The 27,694-nt window shown below is 41.8% G+C and overlaps 3 long non-coding RNA genes across 6 annotated transcripts; 1 reads left to right on the forward strand and 2 right to left on the reverse strand.

The window, feature by feature from the left end:
* Nucleotides 1-8,050: 8,050 nt before the first annotated feature.
* Nucleotides 8,051-12,441, reverse strand: LOC110120058. 4 transcript variants are annotated; one of them, XR_007227443.1, is made up of 6 exons: nucleotides 11,919-12,441; nucleotides 11,585-11,823; nucleotides 10,064-10,750; nucleotides 9,632-9,820; nucleotides 9,440-9,532; nucleotides 8,051-9,364 (listed from the first exon to the last, which is right to left on the reverse strand). It is a non-coding gene; the product is annotated as an uncharacterized LOC110120058 (long non-coding RNA). The 4 variants fall into 4 exon arrangements; XR_007227442.1 differs by having other exon boundaries at nucleotides 11,585-11,826; XR_007227441.1 differs by having other exon boundaries at nucleotides 11,585-12,441.
* A 4,172-nt stretch (nucleotides 12,442-16,613) lies between these two features.
* LOC125386897 lies at nucleotides 16,614-21,731 on the reverse strand. Its single transcript, XR_007227454.1, has 3 exons — nucleotides 20,934-21,731; nucleotides 20,418-20,853; nucleotides 16,614-18,537 (listed from the first exon to the last, which is right to left on the reverse strand). It is a non-coding gene; the product is annotated as an uncharacterized LOC125386897 (long non-coding RNA).
* A 1,899-nt stretch (nucleotides 21,732-23,630) lies between these two features.
* On the forward strand, nucleotides 23,631-25,891 carry LOC125386892. Its single transcript, XR_007227448.1, has 3 exons — nucleotides 23,631-24,714; nucleotides 24,823-25,104; nucleotides 25,226-25,891. It is a non-coding gene; the product is annotated as an uncharacterized LOC125386892 (long non-coding RNA).
* Nucleotides 25,892-27,694: the final 1,803 nt, after the last annotated feature.

Below are 27,694 nucleotides of genomic sequence, written 5' to 3' on the forward strand. Positions count from 1 at the left end.
TAACATTAAAACTACCGATAGTTAACAGGAAGCTATTTCTACCAAAACCAGTGAAAATGTCTGGTCTTTAAAAAATACCTGATGACAGAATATTTTTATATTTGTTGATTTGTTACTTTCTTGCAGAAGAAATTCCATTTATGTAGTATATTTTTGATATTATTAATCCATCTGGGACCATCGTCCATAAACGAGGGTCGACACGTTTATAAAATGTAGAACCGTACATAGAAATGTACGTAGAAATGTACATAAAATGTAGTCGTTTCGACTGCTGTGGTATTTCTAGCGTTAGCATCTAGCGATCTGGCGATCGATCCGGAATCTTCCTGATAACTGATATCGTCTTATCGAATGATTCGCGGTAAAAATTTCAAAAACAAGTGGCAAGTTGTACGAAACGAGGAACTGGTTAATTGGGGTTCGATAAATAGATTGCGGGACCCTTTTACACTTTGACAAGTACCAGTCATTTTAACTGATATTGGTATGAATAGCCTTGATACAAAATTATTTTCAGTTTGGATACATAAAAAAGAAAATTAAATTCATTATATTATTCTTTAGTTATCGTTGCGAAAGTCGTTACATCTTCGCGGAAAAAAATATAACACAAAGTAGGAATTTTCAAATAAAATTGTAAAACTAGTCAATTTGACTGGTGTGGTAGTTCTAGTGTTAATAAGTATTCTCTAGATATTTATACAATTATGGGAGATTAGAATGTACAAGTATAAAGTATACAAAATATTTAATGTTAACAACTCGTTTGAATAATTAAGGATGAAAATCACTGTACTATACTATAACATGAAATAGGAATTTTGTAATAAAATTGTAAAACCAGCCAATTTGACTGGCGTGGTAGTTCTAGTGTCAAATATTAGGTCGTCCATTGTGTTCTATCGAGATAAAGATCACAACGTTTGACAGGTTAGGTTTCATGTTTTTGTAAAGATGCATCGTCGTAAAAGACGTGTCTGTAAGAGAAATATTGAAGAATTTGGAAAATTTCTTAATGATAGAACAGTGAGATTTTTGGGTCTTGAGAAGGTTACAATTTAAGAACATTCACCATGTGTATCGTATTTTAATATGCTTGAAAATGCTATTTGTACGAATAATTTATCTAACCGAATGCCACTAACAACGTTTCACTATTTATCGCTTGTACGAGCTCTTATTAGCTTCTGATATTACAGTTCCGCTGTAGATGAATACGTCTATGCATTTTGTCTAAATTATCTGTGTATCGCATTTCGCTTGTCCGACGTATATAATTTATTCTGAACAGAAACAAATGATTGGATAGATAACTATAAAAATACGTGCTCATATAACTGAAGTTTTGCTTTTCATATTTCTACAAAGTTAAAAGAACAAGTGGCGTATCATTTTTCATTTTTCTCAAGCTGTGGATTGTAACGCGATAAATGTGAGCGATCTGCTGCCAAAACTTGGCAAATTTCATTACATCGATCAAAACATCCGCAAATCATCGTCTATAATTATAACTCTTTTATAAATATAAAATATTCGGAAGATTAACTCGGACCGAGTAGATCGCGTGAGAACACCGATATTTCCACCAAGCCTTTCCCTCCTGTTTTCGTTTCGTGCGTCTTTTTACCTCGATTCAGCCGGTAAACAGGCAAAGGAAAAAAGAAAACGTTCATTCTCGAGATTCGGCCGCGTGAAACACCAAAGAGCGTCTTTCGCGAGACAGGAAGGACTATTAATTACTGTCCACGATGGCTGAGCGCACGGCTAAGGAAAGTAATTATGTGTCGCAGCCAGCTACTTGCGACTTAAGACGTACGAGCCGCAACAAACGTAATTTTTTAACGCCTCTACCGAGCCTGCTTGAAAGAGGAAGAAAGAGAAGAATTCTCCACACCTGACACAACATTCCGAGATCGAAAAACGAGGCCCGAATATAAATCGAAATCTTCTATAATTAAACATTCACGGCGATTTTAGCATTTGAAAGTCGTGAATATTCAATTAAAAATCCATGTGTGTAACGTTAAAATTATCACAATGGGAGTGTTTATCTCAACAGAACAAAATGGCTCGTACGAAATTCGATAAAATAATATAAAACAAAAAACGTTGTGTGTCTATTATTTCCCCATAAAACGAAAGAAACTTTTCGGGCAACCTAATATCTAAGAGGTTAAGTACGTATAATTAGTGCTTTCACGAAGTGACAATTGCCTGGTGTAATATTTAAACGGTGAAACAAACGTTAATTTAGTTTCTATTTCTTTACGTTCATAAAAATTTGCCATGAATTTGTGCACTTCTGATGTACAACTTCACAAAATGTTTTATAAATTGTCTAGACACGCACAAATGATAATTTACTAATTAATATCATTAACGAATTAACAGATTGTACATTATAGATAGATTGTTGAGAAATCACGCGATATATAAAAATATACAAAATGTTAGGTTACCCGGAAAGTGTCTTTCTTTCGCAAACGTGTTATTTACAACAGCGCAGTTTTGTATAAACGTGAAACCAAGTCTGTGAAACGTCACGGTGTTTATCTCAACAGAACAAAATGGCTCGTACGTAATTCGACAGAATAATATAAAACGAAAAACATTGTGCGTCTATTATTTGATCATAAAACGAGAGAAACTTATCGGATAACCTAATCCCACTACTCGATAGCTATCCCTTTATATTCCATAATATCCCATAGCCTTGCAAAGTAAAGAAGAAGCACCCTGAAACCTGCACGAAAATCACATTCCAGAAAAATACTAGGAACCCTTTTGATCTTGAGGAAGAATGAAAGCCGATTAGGGGAGACAGAAGACAATACACAGCTCACGCATCGTGGCCGGTGCGCTCGCGCATCCATCAGCGTTGATGTCTTTGTTCTTCTCGCTGTACTGCCACGTAAGAAAGATCTGGCAGGCCTCGGAGAATAAGGTAGGGAGGCGGCAGCAGGAAGAGACGACCGTGGAAAAACAGAGTAGCTCTCTGTCCAGGGCGTCCTAGTCGCGATCCATCAAACGTCAGCGATCAGCTTTTTTCTCGTCTGAAAAGTGTGTCCAAGACACGCACACTGAAATCATCGGATCGTTGAGCCGCTGGAACGGAGGCCAGCTGTCGTTTCTCTCGTTTGTGTTCGTCTTCCGCTCTTCCTTCTTTCTCTCTCGGAGACGGTGTTTCGAATTCGAGCCGATTCGACCAGGGCAAACACGCGTGCGGTTTTTCCACGGCGACCGAGCCGATTTTTCATGCGCGACCCGTGTGACGCTTATAGGCTCGAAGATTGTGGAAGGGGACGGGTTTCCGACAGGCGGTGAACACGGACTAAGGAACACGGGCCAGGAATATGAGCGGAACACGTCCCTACCCTGTACTCGAGATAACCGAGCTCGCGGGAACATGTCCGCTCGACGAAACACCTCGCTAAGAACGAGCTCGGATTTTTACATATTAATTGGAGGCTATGGTGGAAGATGTCGTTGCAGGTACAATCCAAAATATTGATTCCCTGACGCGATTGGTCATTTCGTTTGGAAGAGACAGAACGTGTTTATTAATTCGTGATGCTTCGTGTAGTCGTTGTTACTTGTTCTTAACAGCTTCGCTAAGTTTTATTATAATAACGACGTGATTACACTGTGTGAATCGTATTTAGTTTTTTCATCAGTACTGTAATCCTGGAAAGTTCAAAGAGAATTATGCAACTACTTGCTTGCAGTCCTAACACGCTGGAACATTAAATTACCAGCGTTGCATTCTAATGGGAATACACGTCATTCTTTTACGATGAGCAAATTACACGCTTCTTTCAGCGTAAATTGAACAAACGTATACGGTGTGCTTCTTAAAAAGAAAAAAAAGAAAAGGAAAAAAAGAAGGAAAAAACGATCTAATGGAAAAAAAAGGCAATTTTAGCCATTACGCTCATTGAAAACAGGCAGAAGAGCGGCGCAGTAAAATACAAATTACACGGTCAACTTCTTTTCACACTCGGTAGTGCATCGAACAGCGATTAGAACCGCGTTACGTTCGAGGGAAGATTGAAGACATCAATTACCAGCGGAACCTATCGGACATGGACGTCTAGAAAAATCAATTATAAATAACCGGCGTTGTATCGAACGGACGTTTCTAATGTATAATAATGCAGCCCGATCGTCCGCCGCAGCGTAATCCAATTTCGATGTTTGTTTTTTTCGCGACACGCGTGATAAAGCGGCGTATCCGAGCGTGGACGTGAAAAATCGTAGCCATATTGTATATGTGCCTGTGACTGACTGCCTACTTCACCGTCTTGCAATCCATACGCTAAGATTAATCAATGACATCCATTGGAGGAATGTCTTCGGGTTTGTATTTGTCACTCGCACGGTTCCTTTGAGACCGCTCTCAATAGAGGGATCGGATAAATGGAAAACGAGCTGGAGCACGGAATCGATCTCGTCACCATGTACTTTTTAACCCTTTGCAACGATCCTTTTCTCGCTTTGTATTTTAAATTCCGGTCGTCTTGCTCTTTTTCCAAGCTGATTACTCGCCATACGCTTGTGAATGAAATGTTACTTACGTAAATTATACGTGGAATTATAAAACGTATCATTTGAAGTAATTTTGTTAGAAAATAGAGTTCCTTTAGCAATAATTTTTACAGGAAACATTTATTGACTGCGTCATCGACTTTCTCGCTTCGACTTCGTAACTCTGGGAAATTTCCTTTACAACAGTACAAAGTATCTTACACTGATTGTATAATTTTATGTAATGTTCTGCATCCAACTACAGCATGGCATTAAATTATACTGCGTTCTTTGCATTACTTCCAACTTGATCATATTTTTATCTTTAAAAAATTTTTATAAAGTTGTCATTAATATGCCATTTCACATTGTAATGTTATGGGTAAAGATGTTCTCAGAATGTTAAAAATCTTTTTGTTTGTTGAAAGGGAAGTGAATTGGAGACGTAACATTTATAGTATTATATTTGACAATTTGAGTTTTCCTTAACGTTTTCACTGCTACGCCGAAATCACATGTTTCGCTGAGGACGCCACGGGAGTATTTTTATTATTCAAAGCATATGATGGCAAAATAATCCCCAATGGACCGTTTATCTTATTGGTGGCCACGAGTGACCATGGTAGCGTCGCAGGAGAAACCGTGGTGGGTCATATATAACCTACGTGGCAGTCAAAGTGTTAATCAGTACTTTAGACACCGATAAAGACAATCCTTTTAATTTTCTGTCCAACTATACATCCACGTTAATCTTCCACATGATTGTTAATTCTTCGTACAGCAAAAATAAATCATATATTCTTCACATGGGTAAATTTCTATTCTACTGGTATACAAAAAATATTCAAAAGAGTCCTCTTACGCCATTGTATTACCATGAACATGTAATTAAAGCCGGGTAAGTACGCAATAATTCGCGACAGGGTACAATGTTTTTAACGCGGCGAAAAAGGGGGCGGTCAGGGGTGCACTCGACCGCTTCGAACATTCTTCTTGCCCAACGTGTATCTGGTGCAGGCTGCGCGCGATCCACTCTATTGTCCTAACCTTGCTGCTTGTATTTGGCACACGCGAGTGTGCTTCAGAAACTCTCGACGCGCGCGAGAAGTTTGCATAAACGAGACTGCTGGTGTCAGCACGGGACACCAGGCAGCCTCGGAAATAGAATACACGATATGAAGAACGTCCGTAACGCGACAGGATCTAATAAACGTTATGGCGTTCGCGTCACCACGAGAAGAATAAAGAAAATACAAAAAGAAATATCATTTCGCGAAAAAAGAATCGATCTGGTATAGAGGACAATTGAAAAATTCGACGCGAATTTCGAAATTGTTCCGGCCGCTGCAACCTACCGTTGCATGCAAATAGGATCCTCTGCGTGTGATTGCTTTATGCCTCGCAGCGGAGAACTACGCGACGCAACGATGAAATCGCTGGCTGGTCGCGTTCGTGTGGAGGTTAGGTTGGGTTCTACGCCTGTGTTGTCGACGTTTTCCAGAAGAGAGTGCTTCGATGGTGTTCGTGACGTAACTGATCGTTTTGCAGCTAACTGGATAGAATTTCAGTTACGACCAGTCACTGGCTGTATAGTTCATCGAATTCCTACGATCATTTGTTTCCGAATTAATATTAGCTTGTTACATATGAAACGTTTGATTCTTAACGATTCTTAACGATCATGCATGAAAGAAAAAATAATAATGATACGTGTAGAAAGATAAAAATATTTATCGAGAGAAAAGATTGACAAAACGAAATCGGAATTCCACATGTTACAATGCAATATTTATTCTATGAAATTGTAGCCGGCACATGAGCTAGAGGACAGTTCGAATCATGTTGTTGTTTTGCCTCGGAGTATCAATATCTTTAGCTTGTTATATAATGAAATACTAAACCAACTCCGGGCAAAACAATGTCGCCGCTACGTGCAAGCGTCAAACAAAGACGAATTTAGATCACCGTAAGGTGACCAGTTCTCCAGTCTCAGTCTCGAGCGATTTTAATAGCAATCAATACACAGTCTTTAGCGAATTAATTAATACCGAGCATCTTAGCGAACATTCTCTGTATTTATCAATTATTTTTAAATACATTTAACGATTTCAACATCAAGTTATCTCGTCATTTAAACCACAGACCAATCCTCTACAAACTAAACCTAGTATTTTCCTCAAACCAATTCCTTACATTAATCGTCTACGATATACAATAACATTAAAGCAACATTAAAATCGTAAAGAATAACCACATCAAAAAGTCATTAATAATAAGAAGAACGCGACGAAACTGTGTCCATAGCCTTGCGACTATTCGCCTCAATAGCCTTGAAATAAAACAGCTAGCAATAATTTTGTCCGGCCCTTGGTAAAAGTGGTGTGAAAATTTCAAGAAAGCAACAACCTCCATTCGCTCTGTCCTGCTTCATCCACCGCTAGACATGTTCCCCTAGCAGATCACGGCAAAAAATTAATATTCGCGAACGTAGCGCGGCAGCGGAAAGGCAGCAGTCACGTTCTACGCTCGCGTTGTCCTCGGACGACGTATTTGTCAGGCGCAAGAATGCTTTAGAAAGAGCGTGGTGCCGCGGTGTGTGGGGGGTTGGGGGTTGAAACGCAGGTCGGAAGCGAGGGTTGTCGGCTGGCAACGCAGGACAGAGCCGCCGCATGGCACCGGAATACGTAATACGGGGAATAGCCGTGGCCCTGGTTCACGTGGTGGCGGAGGGCTTTCGGCGGAGGGTGGCTGGAACGAGGGGTGGCGGTGGCAGCGCGCTGGGGGAAGGGCTGGAGAGGGTAACGAGCCGCGGCAATTAATATCGCCGGGTTTCCACAATGCGCTTGCAAATGAAAGGCCTTTGTGACGTATGATTGCGTTACCGAGTGAATAGTTGAGTAATGGCGGTTCGTGGCGCCGCCATCCGAATCGCGCTAACCGTGCAAAAGCTCAGTCTCGGCTGCCGCCCGATAGTACCTGCCAGACGAGCCTCCTTCTCCTCTTCCCCGAACCCTCGCCAACCCACTTCTGACGCCGACAGTTTTCGTATTGAAGCCAACCTCGGATGGATCGCTTGTGAATGTCGCCGCTGTGTTCGAATCGTCCAACGAAATCTCCAACGCTTGTTTGCGTTCCAGCCGCTTACAGGATTTCCCACCTTCGCATGTCACAGCGATCGTCGTTCCGCTGTGTGCTCCACGGAGTATGCACTTTGGAGGATTTTAGAGCTGCGTTTAATGCTGCAGAGTTTCTTGCTGGTGGAAGTTGCTCTGTGAATTGTAATGTTATTAGGCTTAGGTTAGGACTGACATAATCAGTGAGGTTAAGTTACTACGATTCCTACGACGAACATTGAAACGACTCTTTATCGGTTGGTTCCACTTGAAAGAATATCTCGAAAAGTATTAAGAAAGTTATATAGAAATGTATCAGCTTGTCCGAAAAGTTTCTTTCGTTTTAATAGACGTTTTATATTATTTTCTCGAATCACGTACGATTGATTTTGTTCTGTTGAGATAAACACCGCGACGTTTCACAGACATGCTTTCACGTTTGTACGCGTTTGCGAAAGAAAGACACCTTTCGGATATATATATATATATATAAATATATTGACATTTTAAATGAACATATCTGATACTCTAGTTGTTCAACAGTTCAATTATTTTATCATACTTGTAATATTGTACGAAGAATACATCAAATCTACTTTCATTTTTAATTGCTTTTTTAAAAATTTAATCAGTTTCACTGTTGGATAGAGGAAAAGTTTGTGCGCTAATGGATATGAAATTCGAGGAGAAATTAAAATTGATATGATTTCTTTGATGGATCTGGTGGGTATGGGAGAAAAAGATCAGACGTCGAGCGTGACAAGTAATTTCCAACCGATACCCGTTGACCAATCACCGGTTTGGCAAACGTGTCACGGAGCTGACAGGAATCCGCTGCAACGCAAGCTTATAATTTATCGGATCAAAAAAGGTGGACGCAAAACGTATGGGTTTTGCATCAGACACAACAAATAAATATACGGATTTGTTGGTGAGTCGTTGCCTAACAGATTCAGTCGTTGGTATATACATCGACGAAATTGCAACGTGCATATGCTGGTTGTTTAGCCTCGTGGAAAATGCAATATTTACCGGAAATATCCACGCATTTGTCAATATATATCTTAGACTAAATGCACTGGCTTTGCCAGAAAATTGTTTAACATAACATCATGAAACGTCCGACTGATTATTTGTATCCTCGTGTTTGTCGCATGCAAATAGTCCCCATTTTGTATACCAAATCGATGTACATGCCGATAAAATGTAGATTCATCGATAACAATCTCGTTCAATTACGTCACGTTAAATTGGGAAATGAGAGTAGCAACGAGTCAAGTGCTTCACATTCGCAATCGAATTTTTCTGATTTAAACATTGATCGATAATAATTTCAAAGTTGCTATTTTATTTAACTCTGTTACGATATCTGAATTTTTATGTTTCAATTTCGCTTTTGTGTCAACAAAATTTTTTATCTTTCAAGTAGTATCAATTTTCTCTAATTTAATAAATTGATTAACAATTGGATCTAAAAGAATGCAAAGAACGCGATAAGTTCAAGCTCCTACGACGAGGTGCTAATTTTCACGTTATCGTGGCTTCTGTTCGATGTTCGATATTATTGAGCAGCAACTGGAAACTGTTTCGATAAACCTCCGACCCCTGCACGTTTCACCACGAGGGTTGCGGCAAGCGTGGTTAGTCATGGAAGATCGAGTATGAATAAATAATTTCCGTGGAGCTCCTGCTTCAGGATGCTGTCAGGATGGGTTACAGGCACGCTGTGTATAATAAGATTGTGATATATAAGAAAAATTTAAAAATAATTTAAAAATAAACAATGTATAACATATTACGATGATATTAATTCCCAGAATAACCTTCGTGTCAAGATTTAACAAAATACCATTCTTGTTATATTTGTGATGGAATTCAATAACATGGAACACCTGAAAATAAAGAAATGATAATAGTAAATAATTCAACAAATAAATATTTCAAATAAAGTTATGGGGTCGATAAAATCATGGTGACAATAATTTCCTTACATATGAAGCGCATAGAGTAGATCTGGAATGGAACACCCAATTGTCCTAACCTTCAAAACGCCCAGTATATGTCGTGTACTGATAACACTCACACAGCGCTACCTTAACATCACCAGTCGGCGTAGTATTACGAGCGTTGCGTACAATTTCCACTGATCCTAATTCAAACATTCAACCCTCCGTCATTATCTGCAACAAACATGAAACATCTAGCAAAATCAAGGAAATTATAAAGAGCATGAAAAAGAGAAGAGAACGTAACAAAGACTAGGAAGAAAGAAAAGGGGACAGAGATGAAAGCGCGGAAGCAAGAGGAGAGGAAAATAGAAAGAGACGATGGAAAATAGAGGAAGAGGGTGAAGGACGTGGTAGGACGAGGCCCACCGACTATGAGTAATATTGCGGGGCTTTTCCACCCCTGGGAGCGCGAACCTGAACGTGGAGGGTGGCTGACGGGGGTGGGAGCCCAGGGACGGTCGGGCGTGAGAGAGCCGCGAGAGGGTGCAACGGAGGGAGGAGCGCCGATCCATCAGCGTCCCTCCACCCTCGCCTTTCCGCCACTCTCATTTTTCTCCACGGTCCGCGCTCCATCATTCCGCGTCACATCCGCCCTCTTTCATCCCTCTTTCCTCCCTCCGGTTCTGATACGGTGCCGTGGCTCTGCTTCTCCTTGTTCCTCGTTCCTCCACCGACGATTTCGCCGGCTCCTCGACCCTCAAGTCATCCCCTCCCTCTGCTGCCTTTCTCCTCCGCTACCAGCATCCTCTGCCAGTAGCTACGCTACTGATTACACTTTCCAAATTCATTAGCGGAGCCCTTGTCGGAGGTTTGGCCGAGTTCGACTGTCGAGAACTAAAACGTCGTGTCGAGTATGTACACACGGAGTAGGGGTAAGCCGCGAGAGAGAAGCAGCAGGCAAGAGGGTGAGAGCGCAAAGGGTAGCCCCGTTTTCCTGTAGCTGTCGTTATGGATGTTTGATGAGCTGTTTTGCGCAACCGAGAACCGGTGCCGTTGGCTGCGTTCGCTTTTTCGACGAATCGTTCGGCTTTGGGGTGGCAGGGCTGTCGATGATCGGCCAATTAATATCGCTCGGGCTACGAAGCAGGGGATCACAGGGTCCTGGAAATTTTGTACCACAGCGATTTTAACAGCGCCAATGGCTACCGAGAAAGTTCATCAAGAAGTCGTTCGTTTTTTAAACTGCAATTCTACAACGTAGAATATTTCGATTCTTCTAAAGACTAATATAAAATCCTCGACAGAATATTGTCGGACCCATACTTCGAAGTCAACGATCGCCTAAATTCACAATTCTCCGATGTCGTCGTGTATTTATTTTCATTCGAGTTTAATTAGCTACGCATTGCTTGTAACGGCGACCAATTAAATTAATAAGCGCAGGCATCTGTTAGTATATCCGGAATAATGGCGCCCATCCGTCTTCAGACTGCTACTGTGTTGGATCTGCGAGCCAGTCTCACGTGTAGCTGATTTCGCGAATACTCGATCCTTAAATACACCGGCCGTCGATTCGATCGATTCATTGTGAGCACAAAACATGCTGCTTTTCACGAAGAACCGAAGATATCGGGTACACAAATGGACACCGGGCTACGAATAAAACGTAATGTTACGATGGAAGGGATACTGGCTTGAATTCGAGCGTACGATTTAGCTACTAATGGACTGCCATACTTTAAACGTCGAAGGGAATATGTTTAAGAATGCATGTTGATGCGCGGTAATTCACTTTCGTACGTGTTAATATCGGCAGGCCGACGACGGCGAGGAATACCGTCGGTTAATATGGCCATAAATCGGCTGGCCTGGTAATCTAAAAATATTTTGTAACGCGTTTGTCATTGGGCAGCGGCGAACAGCGCCTATAGGAACAGGCCTGTGAATTAAATATTTCATTTCGAGCGATCAATCTCGAACGGGGGAATAACGTACCCTTTGGCCGATCCAGCCCAAGACTCGTTCGTCGTTCGTTGCTACCTTCTTTTAAAACGCGGTGGCGAAAGAAACAAAATGGGCGGTACGCTTCCGCGGTAATGACCGCCGACGTCATCATCATTATCGCCCTCGTGTCCTGGTACGTTCGATCCCAGCGACGTCTATGATGCCTCGCGCACGTCGATTCGATGGTTCTTTGATGGACGATGGCCATTGCGATTTCTCCATTCGATTTTCTACTGAATTTTCAAATATTTGCTATTAAATATAGGTTTGAGTTGATATTTAATAGATTCACACAGATTGAATTTTATTTTTTATATTTCACCACCTCGTACAAGACGTCTGAACACACCGGATACACTCAGTTAATTAACACGTGATCCACTCCTAAGACAAAAGAGCGTCGTTAAAAGTCGTACCAACTTAGCTTGTAGGAACTAACGATCGTACCAACTTAACGTTTCTCAATAATATTAACTGTGTTGAGTCGTCATTTCGCTAGGCTACTTTGTCACGATATCGCTTAATCTTATCGATGCGAACAAAGTTTTATACTTAAAATTACTTTACTAAAATTATACAAATTTTATATTATGTTATCGTAGTATCGCGGATGAGGGGCCTGGGGGGTCGGGCGAATTAAAACAAGCGGCTGCGGAACACGTACGTGGTGAGGCTAAGACGAAAGACACGAGGCTAAGAGAAAAGATAAGGAGTTGCTAAGGGACAAAGATGAATTAACAGTCATTGTGAGTTGAGAATTGTCTTAATTATAATACGTTATTGTGATTCGCGTCAAACATGATCATGAGTTCACGTTAAATAACCATCGTTTCCTGTTTAATCAACAACTGTTTAATCCATTTATTGTAAATAAACTAATTGTAGTAAAGATCCTACATTATTATATTCATAAGATACGTACAAGTCGGTACATCTAATGTTTCATATAGATTATGGTTCAAATAACATGAATTTTTCAGCGAACTTGGTGATATATTACTGGTTCCTTTGTTGTCATATAAAGTGGCAAGTATTAATCATATAGCCGTACATTTTTGAATGATTAATTAACATCTTCCACTTTGAAGATATATATGCTGCCATCAAATATATTTATGTCAAATAATATTTATGATAATATATATGTAAATAATAATGTGTATGTATATTATCAAAGATAAATACTGACTTGTGTAACTTATGAATATAATAATGTAATATAAATATTTGTATAATTTGTAGGATCTTTAGTACAATTAGTTTATACTTATGAATATAATAATATAATACAAATATTTGTATAATTTGTAGGATCTTTACTACAATTAGTTTATTTACAATGGATTAAACAGATATTGGTTAAACAGGAAACGATGGTTATTTAACATGAACTAAATACAATGACGCACTATAATTAAGACAACTAAATAGTTGATTTGCGACTCTCGTCACTGCGGTTCCAACGCTCTCTCTCACGCGGGCCACACTCTCACAACGCAATTCGCACTCTCTGACTTCCCAACTAACACTGACTGTTAATTCGTCTGTTTCATTTAGCATCTCTTTGTCTTTTGTCTTAGCCCCACCACACACGTGTTACGCAATCGCTCATGGCCAAGGTCACGCAAACTTTTTTCGCATAATTATTCGGTCGAAGGATCGACGACACATTGTCGGGCCTGTCGGCACTTAGGCTTTCTCGCGACATTGTTTATGGTTCATCCGTATCTCTTAGGCCTTTTACTATGAAATATATAAATCAGGGCCGGCGTGACCTTTTACGGAGCCTGAATACACATTCAAATGCTAAAAATTTAAAAAACGCGTGGCAAGTTGTACAAAACGAGGAAACTGGTTAATTGGGATTCGATTGCAGCACTCTTTTACACTTTGACAAGTACCAGTCATTTCGACTTGTATTGGTATAAGTAGCCTTGATGCAAAATTATCTTCAGTTCGAATACCTAAAAAACAAAATAAAATTCATTATATTATTCTTTTAGTTATCGTTATGAAAGTCATTACATCATTGCGGAAAGTAGGAATTTTAAAATAAAATTGTAAAACCGGTCAATTTGACTGGTATGGTAGTTCAAGTATTGAATAAAGTATTTAAACGATTCACACAAATCCTAGATTAATCTACTCCGTAAAATATCAAGTATCAGCGGCAATATATAAACAAGTACACTATCTGTTGACGGGGCAAAGTTGACAGGACGAGCATCAGGCACGATCAAGCCCAATTCTATTAAAGCAGTCGGGCAAACACGACGTAAACAGGAACGGAGAGTGTCCGGTGGTCGTAATCAAATACGCATTACCAGAATATCCTAGCCACGTCGCGTGTCCGCGCGAGCGCGCCCGATCCTGGTTCGCATACATACTCCAGGTAGATGAGTATTCTTTGAACACCGCTTCCATACATCTGCCTACGATATGACGTGTTTCAGTGGGCCGGCGCCACGTACCGATAGGTAATAACGTGTCTGCGGTACATTTATCTTGGCACGCGAGGCGACCATCATGCTCATGAAGCCGAATCAGTGGCGGTGATCTGCCACCATGAGGAAAAAGAATACCTGCCGCGGATTTGTTGCGCACTGTGACGCACAGTCCAAGATTTAGAGGGTGGAACGCGTTAGAAAATCTGCGAAACGTGTGTTCAATTGAAAATCGCCACTGGAAATTCCGATTATTAGTTGTAATTCAAGGTAACAGCGATTAAAATAATAACAATCGTTCGGCGTAAAATAATCGAGTCCGATACGGCTAAGTTTGGGTTAGCTAGATGGAACAGCGCACGTGATCGCATGAGAAGCTTATCCTGTGATTACACTCCGGAGAAAATCTCGAATGTGGTATAATTTTTCACATAATTGGTCCTTGTTGAAGTGGTCACCGCTTCTAAGAAAACTCTACATCTGGTCTTTTTACTTTTCTCGAGCACTGAAGCCATTGACAGCATATAAACAATAGGCTGGAATGAAGATAGTGTCGAGAAACGTTAAGTTGGTATGATCGCTAGTTCCTACAAGTTAAGTTGGTACGAATCCGAACGACGCTCTTTTGTCTTACCACGTGTTAATTATCTAAATGTATCCGGTGTGTTCAGACGTTTTGTACGAGGTGGTGAAATACAGAAAGTAAAATTCAATGTGTGTGAATCTATTAAATATCAACCCAAATCTATATTTAATACAGACAGACCATAGACAGTAGACAGGCGACAATAGCTTCGAGGTTTTCAGTTATAGGGTGACACTGCTAATGTCACGTCGGAGACACAAGAAATCACGAAACCGATAGATCGCCGGTGATCTCCTCGCGTCGCAGTTCGAACGTTTCACGAATAAGGTTAAGAAATTGAAGTTCGTTTAAAATGATGGAATTTTTATTATATAAATCCAACAGAGTGACGGTTCAAAGTGTTACAACAGAATAAGGTCTTTTAAGGTAATTTAGGATGGTTTTTATATCGAGGTTCTAGTTCCTTTGGAGGGGTTATCGTCGGATCTATACCAGAGGTGGCTGTTACATCCATTACTGTTTGGTTATTATTTCGTTAGCTGTGACATGCAGCATGTTTCGTCTACCTGATTACTGCTCAAATTATATTCCTATTTGTACTTGCACTTCTGTGCAAGTTAAAATATATTTTCTACTTTTCAATTTATCCACGCGTTTCTCTGTTTATACATCTCATAACCTCAACAGTCCTAAATTAAGTTAAGTGAAAAATTATTGCAACAACGACGATATACTTAGAGAATATTAATTATTTTGCATTTCTAGGGATGCATTTCTAGTAGATTCTTAATTCCTTTTCCACCTTCTGACTCTATCTCCTCGCCCTGGTTACTTGTTGAAAGTCGAACCTGAGGAATCACACCTGACGTAACGTTAGCTCAGGGAAACAAACACCAGATACTTCAGGTACCGCGAGCTTCGCAACTCTGTACGCTGTTCCTTCATCCCTGTTTGCCCGCCACTTTTCAATGGACGAAAGAAGAGAGATAAGAAGAGAAAATACAGATGGAATGCGCTGCATATTCTCCCGCGGTGCGTAGCGGTCGGTGGAGGCCGACGAACAAATAACAGGTTGGCCATGGCGATATGAAATACGATTACCCCGGTTCGGCGTACGAGTTGCATCGGTCAGCCGCTGCCAAGTTTTCAGCGCATCGGTTTGTCAGGGCGTGCCGTCTTTCTCGTGCAGCATCTGTAACATGGACAGAATTTTCAAGCATGTCGCGCATCCGTCGCGCGAAAAGGTGTGCGCCGGCTAGAGAAACAGAGATACAGAAAAACAGAGGGAGATGGGACTAATACGCTTAGGGGTTGAGAAAGCAGAAGAAAGAGGGAGAAGAGAGAAACGATATGAGGTAGACATCGCGAGCGCACGGCACACAGAGTCTACACACAGCACGAACTTGTTCGGCTTGGGATAGAATAGGATAGGTGGGGCCGTTATTAATCTGGTGTCGAGTTGAGCACAAAGTTATATAGGAGCTCAGGAAATGAAACACGAGAAACCTCCCCCTCCGTCGTCCTCGCCGCGCTAGCTGGCTCCCTCTTGCTTCGCCTCTTCTGCGTCCACCTACTTCGCCACCCCGTTTTGCCCTCTCCTACTCTCACGTACAAGGCTGGACGATCCTCCATCCCCCTTTTCTCTGTCCCTACAGTCCCTACATTCAACTTTGAATGTATTACCGGACCACCAACCCCCTGGCTGGCTCTTCCAGTCTCCGGTCAGATGGAGATATAACGATCACCGGCACATGAACCATGGGCCCGCGGAGACATGCATATTTATGTCGGCTGCCCATAGTCTCAGTCTGCCGCTGACACTCCGCCTGTCCTTTCCACAAACTTATACAGACCTTCCGCGTTTACTTCGTACCCCAGCTTCACCCTTTTTGCGTCCGCCGATAAGCACCGTTAGCTGCTGTCTGAGGAATTTCGGTGGATGAGTGAATGTATATCTTTTAACACGTTGACTGCCACGACGACTGCCGTATTCGGGTGTCAGGAAAGTTTCTGGTCGGGCCGCGTAACCCACATTCGGGTGTCGCTTATTTGACTACTTGCGAAGGATCGTCGTAGTTATTTGAAAAGATATTCTCTAATAATAAAACTGTTGAATTGTTATAAAAGTAATAAGAAAATGGTTTATTAAAAAGTTATTTAAAATGTAAAACTTTAAAGCATTCTTATCTTTATTCATAGCTAACAATTTCTCGGACGATTGGTATCTGATATCCATTTAAACGGTCCACTTATAACACGCTACGTTAAACTTCAATAATTACATTCTCTCGCCTACTGATAAGGAACAATATTCTTAGCTTATCTTATCGGTCATTCGATCCATCTCGCGCTATATCGAGTTACCGGTATTTTAGACGTTAAAAGTCTGCATTCGGAGAAATCCTTCACTCGTGATCTGAAATTCGATCGTTGCAACGGTTAATTGCTAATATATAGGGGGACTAGATTGGAAAGGGCGACAATGGCAAGAAGGCACGTATTACGCGGAGCCGGTTGTCGTCAGCCGGCGGCTAGATTCCTTCGATATCGAGGGGCAGAGGAATGAAATTAATCGGTTTTACACGGGACCGGGTGGCTAGGGGTTGGTCCGGCCGAGAGTCGAGGCCTTTGGCGGCGGGCGGAGAAAAAGCGGGAGGGGTAGCCGCGATTAAAATCGCATCAGACCGACTTTGATGCACGAAATGCCCGCGTTACCGGTCTCTGCCTCTTTCGAGCAAAGCGCTGTACGCGCCACGCACACGATCCGAGCACCGTAGAAAGCGTCCTCTTGCTTGCGCGCTCGTTCTTCCTTCTCTTCAGCACTCGCGGCTGGCGTCAGAAAAACGCGGAGCTTCGTTCGCCGTTGATGGACTTATAATTGCGCGGCTATTGCCCGGCGCGGAGAAGATGGCGGGGACGGTGGCGCCCTCGAGATGGCTGCGCTGACTCGCACGACCGCGTTCCACGATCCTCTGCCCTTTTCCTCGACGCTTACGCGCTCTTTGCATAAAGATAGCCCTGTACCAGCAGCTGGCCGCAATGATGTCGTTAATAAGCGTGTTCACTTGAGCTGATGGTCGGTTAAACTGGAAAAGATGAAGAGTCTCGTGCCTTTTATTTTTTCCTCTGCTCTTTGGTGATCAGGATATTTTAATTGGGGCAGGATGCTCGTCTCAAGCTTCGGATCCTCTTCTATCCTGCAAACTCTTCGCACACGGTGTACACCAATGTAATCAACGGACGGATACGTTTGCCTATGGTTCGATTAAAAAAGAAACGAGGCAAGATTAAAGGAAAACAATTGCAGCGTGAATAAGGCGCTGGTCATCTGACCGTAGGTTGCAAAGAGAGGGGTGAGAAGAGACGCGTGCTGGAGCTAGGGAAAGGAAGGAGGACGAGGAAAGGAGGAAGGAACAGAGGGAAGACAAATGCCGGGGCCATCAGTGCGCCAAGCCATTTCTGCCTCATTGTGGACTCCATTTGCGACTCTTAGATTGCCGGTGAAATATCTCGCCGCGGTGATGGAAAAATCGCTAACGTAGGGAACCGGCAAAATAAAAGTAGCGGCATTTCTCAGCCAGAGGGGGCAGCCACGAGTGGTTTGCTAGCGCACGGTCGCGGCGCTTACGAGGGGCAGGGGTGACAGGCAAAAACCGAAAAGCGATAGAACACCGACGCTCCGTGCCGTTGAATACAACCGTAGCCGAGGCAACACCCGAAAGAAACTTCGGCGACGTTGATGGAGTTGCGAGTGTTTGCTCTACTCGCGACAAATGCCTCGTTCTAGCGTCTTCGCCCCTAGTCCTGTCCGCCACCGTCTTGTTGCCCGGTTCATGGATCGTTTTGCTTTTTACCATCCCGTTTGCTTCTCTTTCAGCTTCCAACTATCTTGCCATCCGGTCGATACAGTCCTCCTGTAACCATATTTGTCAGTTGTGTTAGGATTCGAGAAATATTTTGAGAAACGTTGAAAGGTCGAAAGATTGCCATGGAGCAGGGGATTGTTGGTGTTGATGGATATGGAGGAGGGGTTTGGAACTGCGGATCGTTTGCCTTCAGAGATGTCGGCCAAGTTTCTGTTTCACGACGAAAGGTTAAAATAGGGTGCGGACTTTTCCTCAACGACCATGCTATTACATTTAAATGATATTAGACCAGGTTCCCAACAACACCAACGTGACTTCAGAGAATCTGAGAACTATAAAATAATTGCAAATCTCAAGATAATCGAAAACACCTGGTCAAATCCTTGAGCACTTTTCTTCAAAAAATGCACTCGCTCAGGAATAACGCAACGTTGGTATCTGGAAGCGGAGAGTGGAGGAGGCAGAAGAAACAAGGCAGGCGATAATAGACAATAGAACGACGGGTAGAGCCGGGTAGAAAGGAGAGAAGGACACGATATAAGGAGCGAGTTTTTTCGCGGCGTGATAGATGAGCCAGGACCGAACTGGTAACAGAAAGCAGCGAGAAAGAAATCACGAGCGTAGGATCCCTATGGGGACGCGGTGGCGTCATTAGGCTGCTCGGGTTGGAGAGTTAATGCACCGTTGGCCGGATTTCGCCCGGAGGCCGGTCGGAAAAACCGAGCGAGGTCAGCATGTGAGTCGGGAGCTGGAAAGAACGACGAGCGCGTAAATGGCGTCTGCTAAAGCTGCCACGCTTTGTGATTCTGTTCCCGAGTGAAACTCTTCGTGGTCGTCTCGCGAAAGAAACTGCTGTAACGAGATTGATCGGGGTTGATGCAGCGATCGCATGCTACCTGATCAAATAGACTCGCCGTCGAGTACTTTGCGGCTCAGCGAGAGCGACAATCCTGCATGCAGAATTTGGTGTCCTCTATCCTCTGCTGCAATTGCACGTTAGAAAGTTGTTCGGCAACTGTCACGCGTTTGGTAATGAAACATCCTCTGTCCTGATGATGAGATTTCAAGATCGTTTCATTCTGAAAATTTATTTTCTGAGAAGTAGGAAGCTGTTTGCACCGTCCTAGTAGAATATCAGTGAAGGGTCCTATTTTAAAACATGCAGCAGATGAATAAATGCGATTAACAAATAAACGTGGCGTTGTCTGGTGGAACTGGAGGTAAGAAAAGCGACATAGTACAAGGAAGTGGTGATTACAGCGAATATATGCAGATGAGCAATCACTTAACACTAGCAAACATCTGAATATAACAAAGTATGTGATTATCCAAATATAGATGATCACATAAATTAGACTGATTGCTATTAAAGCTATAGTGAACAGGATGCATAATGAAAAGCTCGAAACTAAAGACAGTAGTCAATTGGAAATACTAACCTCCCAATTACAAAAGATTCACGAAGAAGCAATCGGCACATTTGACGACTCAATACCTGGCGAAGAAGTTAGCTCGTAACAGAGAGAATCCTGGCTGGAAATCCATTCTGAACAAACGGACCAGCCACTACCATTTCTCTTACGCACGTATAAACTCCCTTGCCAACAGGGAGCGTCCGTGTGTATCCAAACAGCAATCAGCTCATCGACAGGCGAGCAGATCGTGCTGGGTACAGCGGAGAATCCCTCGTAACGAGAGCACCCCGGAACACACAAACGAACGAACGTGTATCCATTGGAAGAACGAAGGATAGTACGGTGAAAGCAAGAAGGAAGGAAGCGAACAGAGAGCCGAAAGGATGGAGGGTTAAGCGCCGGAGGGATCCGACCAGAGGAAAGTGTAATCCCAGACGATCAGCGTGCGGCAGATTCGGCCTTAATGAGCTCCAGCAATGATAAATGACGCCGTGGGCCGCGCCTCTCTCTTACCGCGTTTATCCTCTGCTCGGAATAAGGTGTATCCTTGTACGAGGTATCAGGCCTGGGTACCTGGTCGTCTTCTGAACGGCATCCATCCCGACCAGCCTTCCATCTCCCGTCTTCGTTGCACGGTGTAAAAGCTTCATCTCCGCCTACGATCCCTCAAACTCGGCCCAGCAATCGAGGGGAATTCAAAATGGCAACCGTGCTCGCACGGTCAGACCTCCCTCACGCTAGTGACAGCCATCCATCCTTCGTTCCGGGACGTTTCAATTGGGTGTCCTGTGCAACGGATCTCGTCCTGTCCATCCACTGTCTCGACACGTAGCCCTAGCATCGGATGTCGCAATCCCTTTCCCTCTTCGTCTTCCACTGTTTACCTTTTCTAGGTTATGGCTAGACGATTGCTTGACAATTCAAACAACCGACATGTCTGATGGAAATCCTGTTTGCAAAAAGGGGATGATAAAATAGTAGATGGGTTTAGAAGCTATGGATTTATTGGATGTGTAGATTGTTACTTACGAGGAAGGATTTTTGTTTGCACGAGATTCGAAGTGGGGATATTGGATGGTAGCTTTGTTTGAAGATGCGGAAAGATACGAAGATGGTGGGATAAATCTGGAAAAATTTGAGTTCCATCGAGTCAAAGGTCGTTCTCGTGGGACAGTGAAGTGAATTTTTCGTAGGAGTCAAGAAAAATTAGTCGTAGCGATAATAAGGGTTCGAGAACCCCTTCAGCGTTAAGTTGCTTTTCGAGGATCATGTTCGTTAATGGCTTTTCCATCCAAACTGACGTGTAGCCATTCGTTTTCGTGACGTTTCAATTGTGAAGCGATCTTCGAGAACCAGAGACGGAAGTTGATTGACCGTTCCTTTGAAATTTTCGACCTCGAAAGTCGTAAGATGCCCGAGATGCGAAACTACGAGCTACCTGGTCTGTCGACGAGTCAGTTTATTAACGAGGCCAGAGAATTCTAGCGCTGAAACTTAACTGCAAACTTCTATAATCATAGACTTGAATAGACTTGACAAAGGCAAATTAATTTCAGTTAGGTGAATGTTGGTTCTTGCAAATGTAAATATTACCTACACAAATTACTTGCAATAAGAATGAAACGGTACAATTGAAAGTAAGAGATTGATAAACAAAGAAATAATTATACCCTAGAGGTTAGGAATTCCAATGACGAGTTAACTCGTCCTCCTCTACTGTGTTCTTTGCATTACTTGCAATATAACAAGCATAAAATTGAAACGAGAAATCATGCATATAAATAACATTTAAATTTGAAGGAACCTTTTATCAATAGAGATATACTGTTATGTTGCAAGCTTCAATCCTCTTTCTATTTTTATATTCTCTCTGTATTCTATTCTATTTTTCAGTTTTCAATCTTGAAATATTCAAAATTCTTTTACTTGCGAGAACCAAAAATTATAATACAAAAATCGAGGATCAGAATATTTAGTATTTAAATTTGAAGATACTCAACGATTCGTTTCCACCTGTTTACACGGTGACAAAGAAATTACAATATTTCACGATGGTTAATCGACGTGGTAGCTGAATCGGTTTCGCGGTATCGTGGAGGAAGTCATTTTCCTGTGCGTCATTAATCGAGGCGAAAGAGTGCCTTTACATTAGCTACAATCAAGCCCTCGCAGGTGCAGACGGTTATCGACGCTATACTGACAGGTGATCTGCTCTCGATTGAGGAGGGTGATCTTTGGTTAATGAGCTCGTTATCCCAAGCATGTACGAACAACCGATTTGCCATGGCTTTGTCAACAGCAGCTCGATATTCGCTATTTTATCGCTGGTAATTGCTTAATAATCCAGCCTAACCTCCAAATTATCGGTTATCTCAGATGGAAAAAGACCTGTTTGCATTGCGTGTCTGTAATATTCAGACAATTTCATCTATTAACATGCCAATTTAATCGATTACCTTGATCTTGCAGCAAAATGGATGAAAGGGATAGCGTGTGTATATATGTGCGAGGAAACCTTCGCCCCTTTCGTTCTAGAGGTATAATAATACCAAGTGAGACGATACCTGTTTCCCATGGTTAACTGTGTGCTTGCGTTCAACGTCCTTGAAGCTACCAGATTCTCAGCAGACACTGATAATTACTTTCGAGTTTCAATGACCAGTTTTAATGAAACGTCGCTTTCAAGGTTTCCAAATAAGTTTCAAGGTACCAAGGAGTTGAAAGTTTCAAGTTTTGCTGAATATATTAACACTTTCTCGACTCCTCTTGCGTCTGTATATAGTTCAGAGTATGAATGATGATCATCTGAAATGTCGGATTTTTCAGAGAAGATTCAAACCGAATAGTTTAATGTAATACATTAAATACGAGTAATATGTTCCAAGAATATACATAATCGAATATACAGTAGAATTCCATTTATATCATATTACAAGGACAAGCAATGCGTATAATAAGAGTTCATTGATGCTTTCAGCTACCTATGATTTTTCGTAACTATAGTAGGAGTTTATGTTCAGATAAGTTACGTCCAATCGCCAGCAGTGCATTGGATCTAACAGAAAGTAAAATTTCGTTGAAATACATGAAAGTCACATAAATGGGAATTCTACCGAGGTAATGAATGGACTTCATATAAACAAAGTTCTACTGTACCACGTGTAATCGAGAAACTTTTAAAAATCACCAATAACTTTCCTAGTATCTTCCTTCGAGTTAATAAAGTTCAAACAAACGAAATTCTACTATACAGCAATCTTAAGGTTATCACCATATACTTGTTAGGTTATCCGCAAAGTTTCTTTCATTCTAAGGTAATAATAGATGAACAACAATTTCTCTATCGTTCTATTTTCTTTTCGTTCTATTTCTATTATTACGTGCATAATTCAATAAACTAATATAAAACTATCGAGATATGTATAATTTTGTGTGCTAGACTGGATTGGCCGCGTAGTAGTGACCCACGTATGTGAATATGAGTGTGTGAAATATGTGTGTGCGCGGCGTCTCGAAAAACAGATAAATGTAACTGTCCATTGGCAGTGTGGTATAGGAGATGGTGAAACGAAGAAAGTGCTGAAACGCGTGCAAATGTATATCGACGAAATCCTAGAAATCGTTTATTAAATAAATCTAAAACTATTTTAATATGAATTCTAAGTGTAACCTTAGTGTTTCTTTACTTTTATTTCGGCAATTAACATGCACAATTCTCGACAAAAACAAAAGACATTGTGCGTTTATTATTTCCTTATAAAAGGAAAGAAACTTTTCGGGCAATCTAATGTTACTAAATTCCCTAGGTACTCTTCGGAATTTAAAAAATCTCTAATTCTCCAAAACCTTCTAAATTCCAATATTATTCACAATACCGATTAGCATTAGTTTGATGTATGAAACAGCTGAAAGGTGCTGGACGAATTGTCGGAGTGGTGCAGTGTTGTCAAACGATGCGGCAGAGGTCCGCGGTGTTACGGTGCAGTGGTCGGCTCGTTCACTTCGCTATTCGTTACGTGTCCGCTAGAAAAACGGCGAACGTGGTTTCTCGACGGAGGTTGTGGAGGCTCGCGCGAGATCCCGCAAAGGGCGCAGGATCTTTTCGTTGCCGTGAATGCGCTGCATTAATCAAGCGCCGCGGGCGCCTGACGTCTTAATCCTGGCTAGCCTACGCACCGTCCGTTCTACGCCCACGCCTCAATGTACCTACTAAACGGCCGCTACGTCAGCGATTCGCGGCCTTTGTACGCGGCCATCATTGCGTCGTGGGATCGTTGGTTTCTTCTTTTCGCGGCTCGGCCTAACGGAACTCGGTTCGTAGTCGACCGATTATTATTCAACAGGCACTGCGTTGATATTCTGGTGGAATGAAAACGCTATACGCACCAACGTTATCTTATTCATAGTACGGGAAACGGGGAACAGTTATGTTACATGCGCTTCAGGGGCAAAAAGTGTGGACAGCCTCCGTTTGTCTGCTTCGTCCCGGTTGACATTGAATAGGCTGTGATTCGGATGGTTTGTGCGTGGGCGATTTACACCAGAGTAGGTGGATATCCAAGATATTGATAAATCTCCTGGTTTTCGTTATGGCTGACTGATATTAAGGAGAATGAATTTATCGAAGAAGGGATGAGGCGATCGTGTTAATGCTTGGAAAAAGATCCGATCATAATACTGATGTGAAATATGAGATTGCTGGAACTGTGTAACTGTATTTACATGTACATGTGACATCTACGAGAACGTGGAAGATAAGTTAATGCGAGGATTCTTTGAGTTTTGTGTATGGGCACAGTCTTGACAAATGGTAAATTATTTTACAATTTCCTTATTTTCTCCATTGATTCTTACGAACTCAAGCTGCCATGTCTTACGCTGGCATGTTCCTACTATAAGAAAATTTAATTATTTTCAGCGATAAACCAACCAGAACGATGAATTAAAAAGACTTAGAAGATTCGACTTCAAATAACAACTATAATTTCCAATTACTTTCCTCTTGAGACTTAAAACTGATGAAACTTACGCAATGTAATTTACCGTTCGAAAGCCAATGTTAAATTCCAGTCTCGATATCTCATCGATTTCCTATGTTAGTGCGTGTCGCGACCATCCACCAGGCACCGCCAAACGAGTTTTTATACTACGTTACCATTAAGAACATCGCTGAGACCGATGGACCCTAGTCGATGACCAGGTAAGCAAACGGATCAGTGGTGGGACGAAGGTAGGGAAAAGGGAAAAAGTCGTGAATACGACCTAATCTCGAGAAGCGGCCGGCATCGTTTCGTGGGTGTCATGCTTTCACTTCGGTTCAGGTTGTCTGCAGAAGGCGATTGGTTCTCGCTGAGCTCCTCCCAGAATCCATTAAGAGCCGAAACGGAGAAACACAGCATTAATTTTAAAACCAATCCCTGAGGAGAAATCGGGCATTGGCCGCCATTCGTGCGAGCTGCCGCTGGAGAAAATCCATCGAAAAAAAGGCTTCTTAATTACTTCACCGCTTGTTCCCCTCTGCGAAGCATCGGAAACACGCGAGATGACTCGCCTCCGGGATTAAACGTATCTGTTTTGTCCTTCAAACGATCCTGTCGATCATCGATCATCTGCTCGCGAGGAGTTTCAACCCTTCTCTTTACAAAACTTCGTCGTCTTGATCAATATATATATATACGTTGTACGACGACAAATATATTGTACTATTATGTACTATATACGACACGTATACAACGTATATATATATACGACAAATAGTATACGTTGGTTTTATCGAGGATTATTGCGTTAGTTGTAACACTCTTTTTGAAAGTATCCTGATATAATTTATGTATTTCCTTCAAATGTCAAATTTTTCATGCAGAATACATCTACGTTTGTCCAAAGAACCTTGTTATGGATCTCCAAGCCTTTACGAGTGCGTATAGTAATTGTAACTATAATTAGAAGGTGTTTGATTATTTATTTGGAAAATGTTAATGTGCAAAGATATACAGATTATAATACTCAAGAAGGTGGAAAATATCTGAAGTAAAATATTTCTTTTCCTTAATTCCATGCATGTAATTTTTGTATTTTTTTAATTATTCATGTAATTTTTAATTTTTTCTATTCATGTAAATTTGCACGTAAATATCCTTCTATTGAATTGGCAACTAAGTGATTGCGGATTTTGCCATTAGATGGTATTGACAAAGTCCGCAATCACTTAGTTGCCAAGCCAATAGTTGTAATAGAAACACACAAGTTTCATTTTATTTATTCGCAATTGTCTCTGAGTAAGATCGTCGCTGATACCACAATTGTCCGCAACTGTCCGAATCAATCGAAGCTTGTCCGACATAAAACACGCTGCAGATTCATCGAACGTCGTTAATCCTTGCTTGCTAAGCTAATCTCGCCGCAAGTCGCGATAAAGCCGAAACCTGGGGAATATCGAAAGATAAACAGAGTGATGGTAAAACGATCGAGAGACGGGACTATACACCGGGAAAGGGTAAGAGGAGAAAAAGAAAGAAAGAGAAAGAGCGATAGAAAAGCGGGAGGGTAAAGTCGAAGTCGGGCACAAAAGAGATGAGGAAGGATAAGGAACAGAAAGAAAGAGAGAGAGAGAGATGGAATAAGAAGAGAGGAAGGTTTAGGTAGCTACTCTCGCTCAGGTTGAAACGAAGGGAGCCGCCCTGTGTTTGTGCTCTCGCCGGGGAGCACAAAGAGAAATGGCGTGGTATTTATCAGTGCTCACCCCCTCTCCCTCTTTTGTCCCCTTTCCAGCATCTCCCGTTGCTCTCCGCCTGTTCCCCCGGCATACCACTGTCTTTGTCTAGCGCTCCTACTATTGCCTTGCTTCCATTCCACATCCAAATCCATTCGCCTGCCTGCCAAACCCTCCCTCTCCACTACCTCTCTTCCACCCTCTCCTCTAAGCTCTCTTGATGCCCTTTCGCGCACCACATATATGGCCACTCGATCTTCTCCTCCGCGGGACTTTGACAGCTGTCTAATTCACGTTGCGCGCTCGTTCACCTGTGTACGTGGATTTCCTCGCCCGTTGTTCCATGGACGACCCCTAGCTAAGTACGTCACGCCGCCTTGCACCTATTCGGAAAGAGGCAAAGGAGTAAAGGAATTTAGAATTCTTCTAATGATATCGAGAAGAGTAGATTTTGATTATCTCGTTGTAGTATCTTTGTTCGTAATAAGTTTAATTTCTACTTATGGAGAAGTTCAACATTGGTTGACCTTACAGATGTTTAGCGACCAATGATAGACGCTATAAGTTGTTAAATTTAGTTAATAGTTTTTCATTTTTGCATAGATACTAAATGTTGATAATTATGAATCTTAAGCGGCGAAATAAAAGTAAAGGAACATTTAGATTACACTTAGTATTTATATGAAAATAGTTTCAGATTTATTTAATATGTGATTTACAAGATTTTCGTGGATACGCATTTGCACGCATCTCAGCGCTCTCTTTGTCTCACTATCTTCTTTACCGCGCTACGAATGGAACAGTTGCATTCTTCTGTTTTTCGAGACGCATACATACTTCCATACTCTCATACTCATATACGTGTGTCACTACTACGCGACTAATCTACTGTCGCACACGAAATTACACATATCTCAATACTAGAAAAATTGAAATATAGTACCAGTACCGTGAATCAACGTGAAACATAACTCACGATGCACCAAACCTTTCGATATTACATTACGAAATTAATATTTTGAAGCGTAAATAGCATGTCTTAAAATAAATGAAAAAACATTTTAAGTGCACTCTGTGG

Source organism: Bombus terrestris, chromosome 18 (assembly GCF_910591885.1).
Source record: "Bombus terrestris chromosome 18, iyBomTerr1.2, whole genome shotgun sequence".
Classification (NCBI taxonomy): Eukaryota; Metazoa; Arthropoda; class Insecta; order Hymenoptera; family Apidae; genus Bombus; species Bombus terrestris.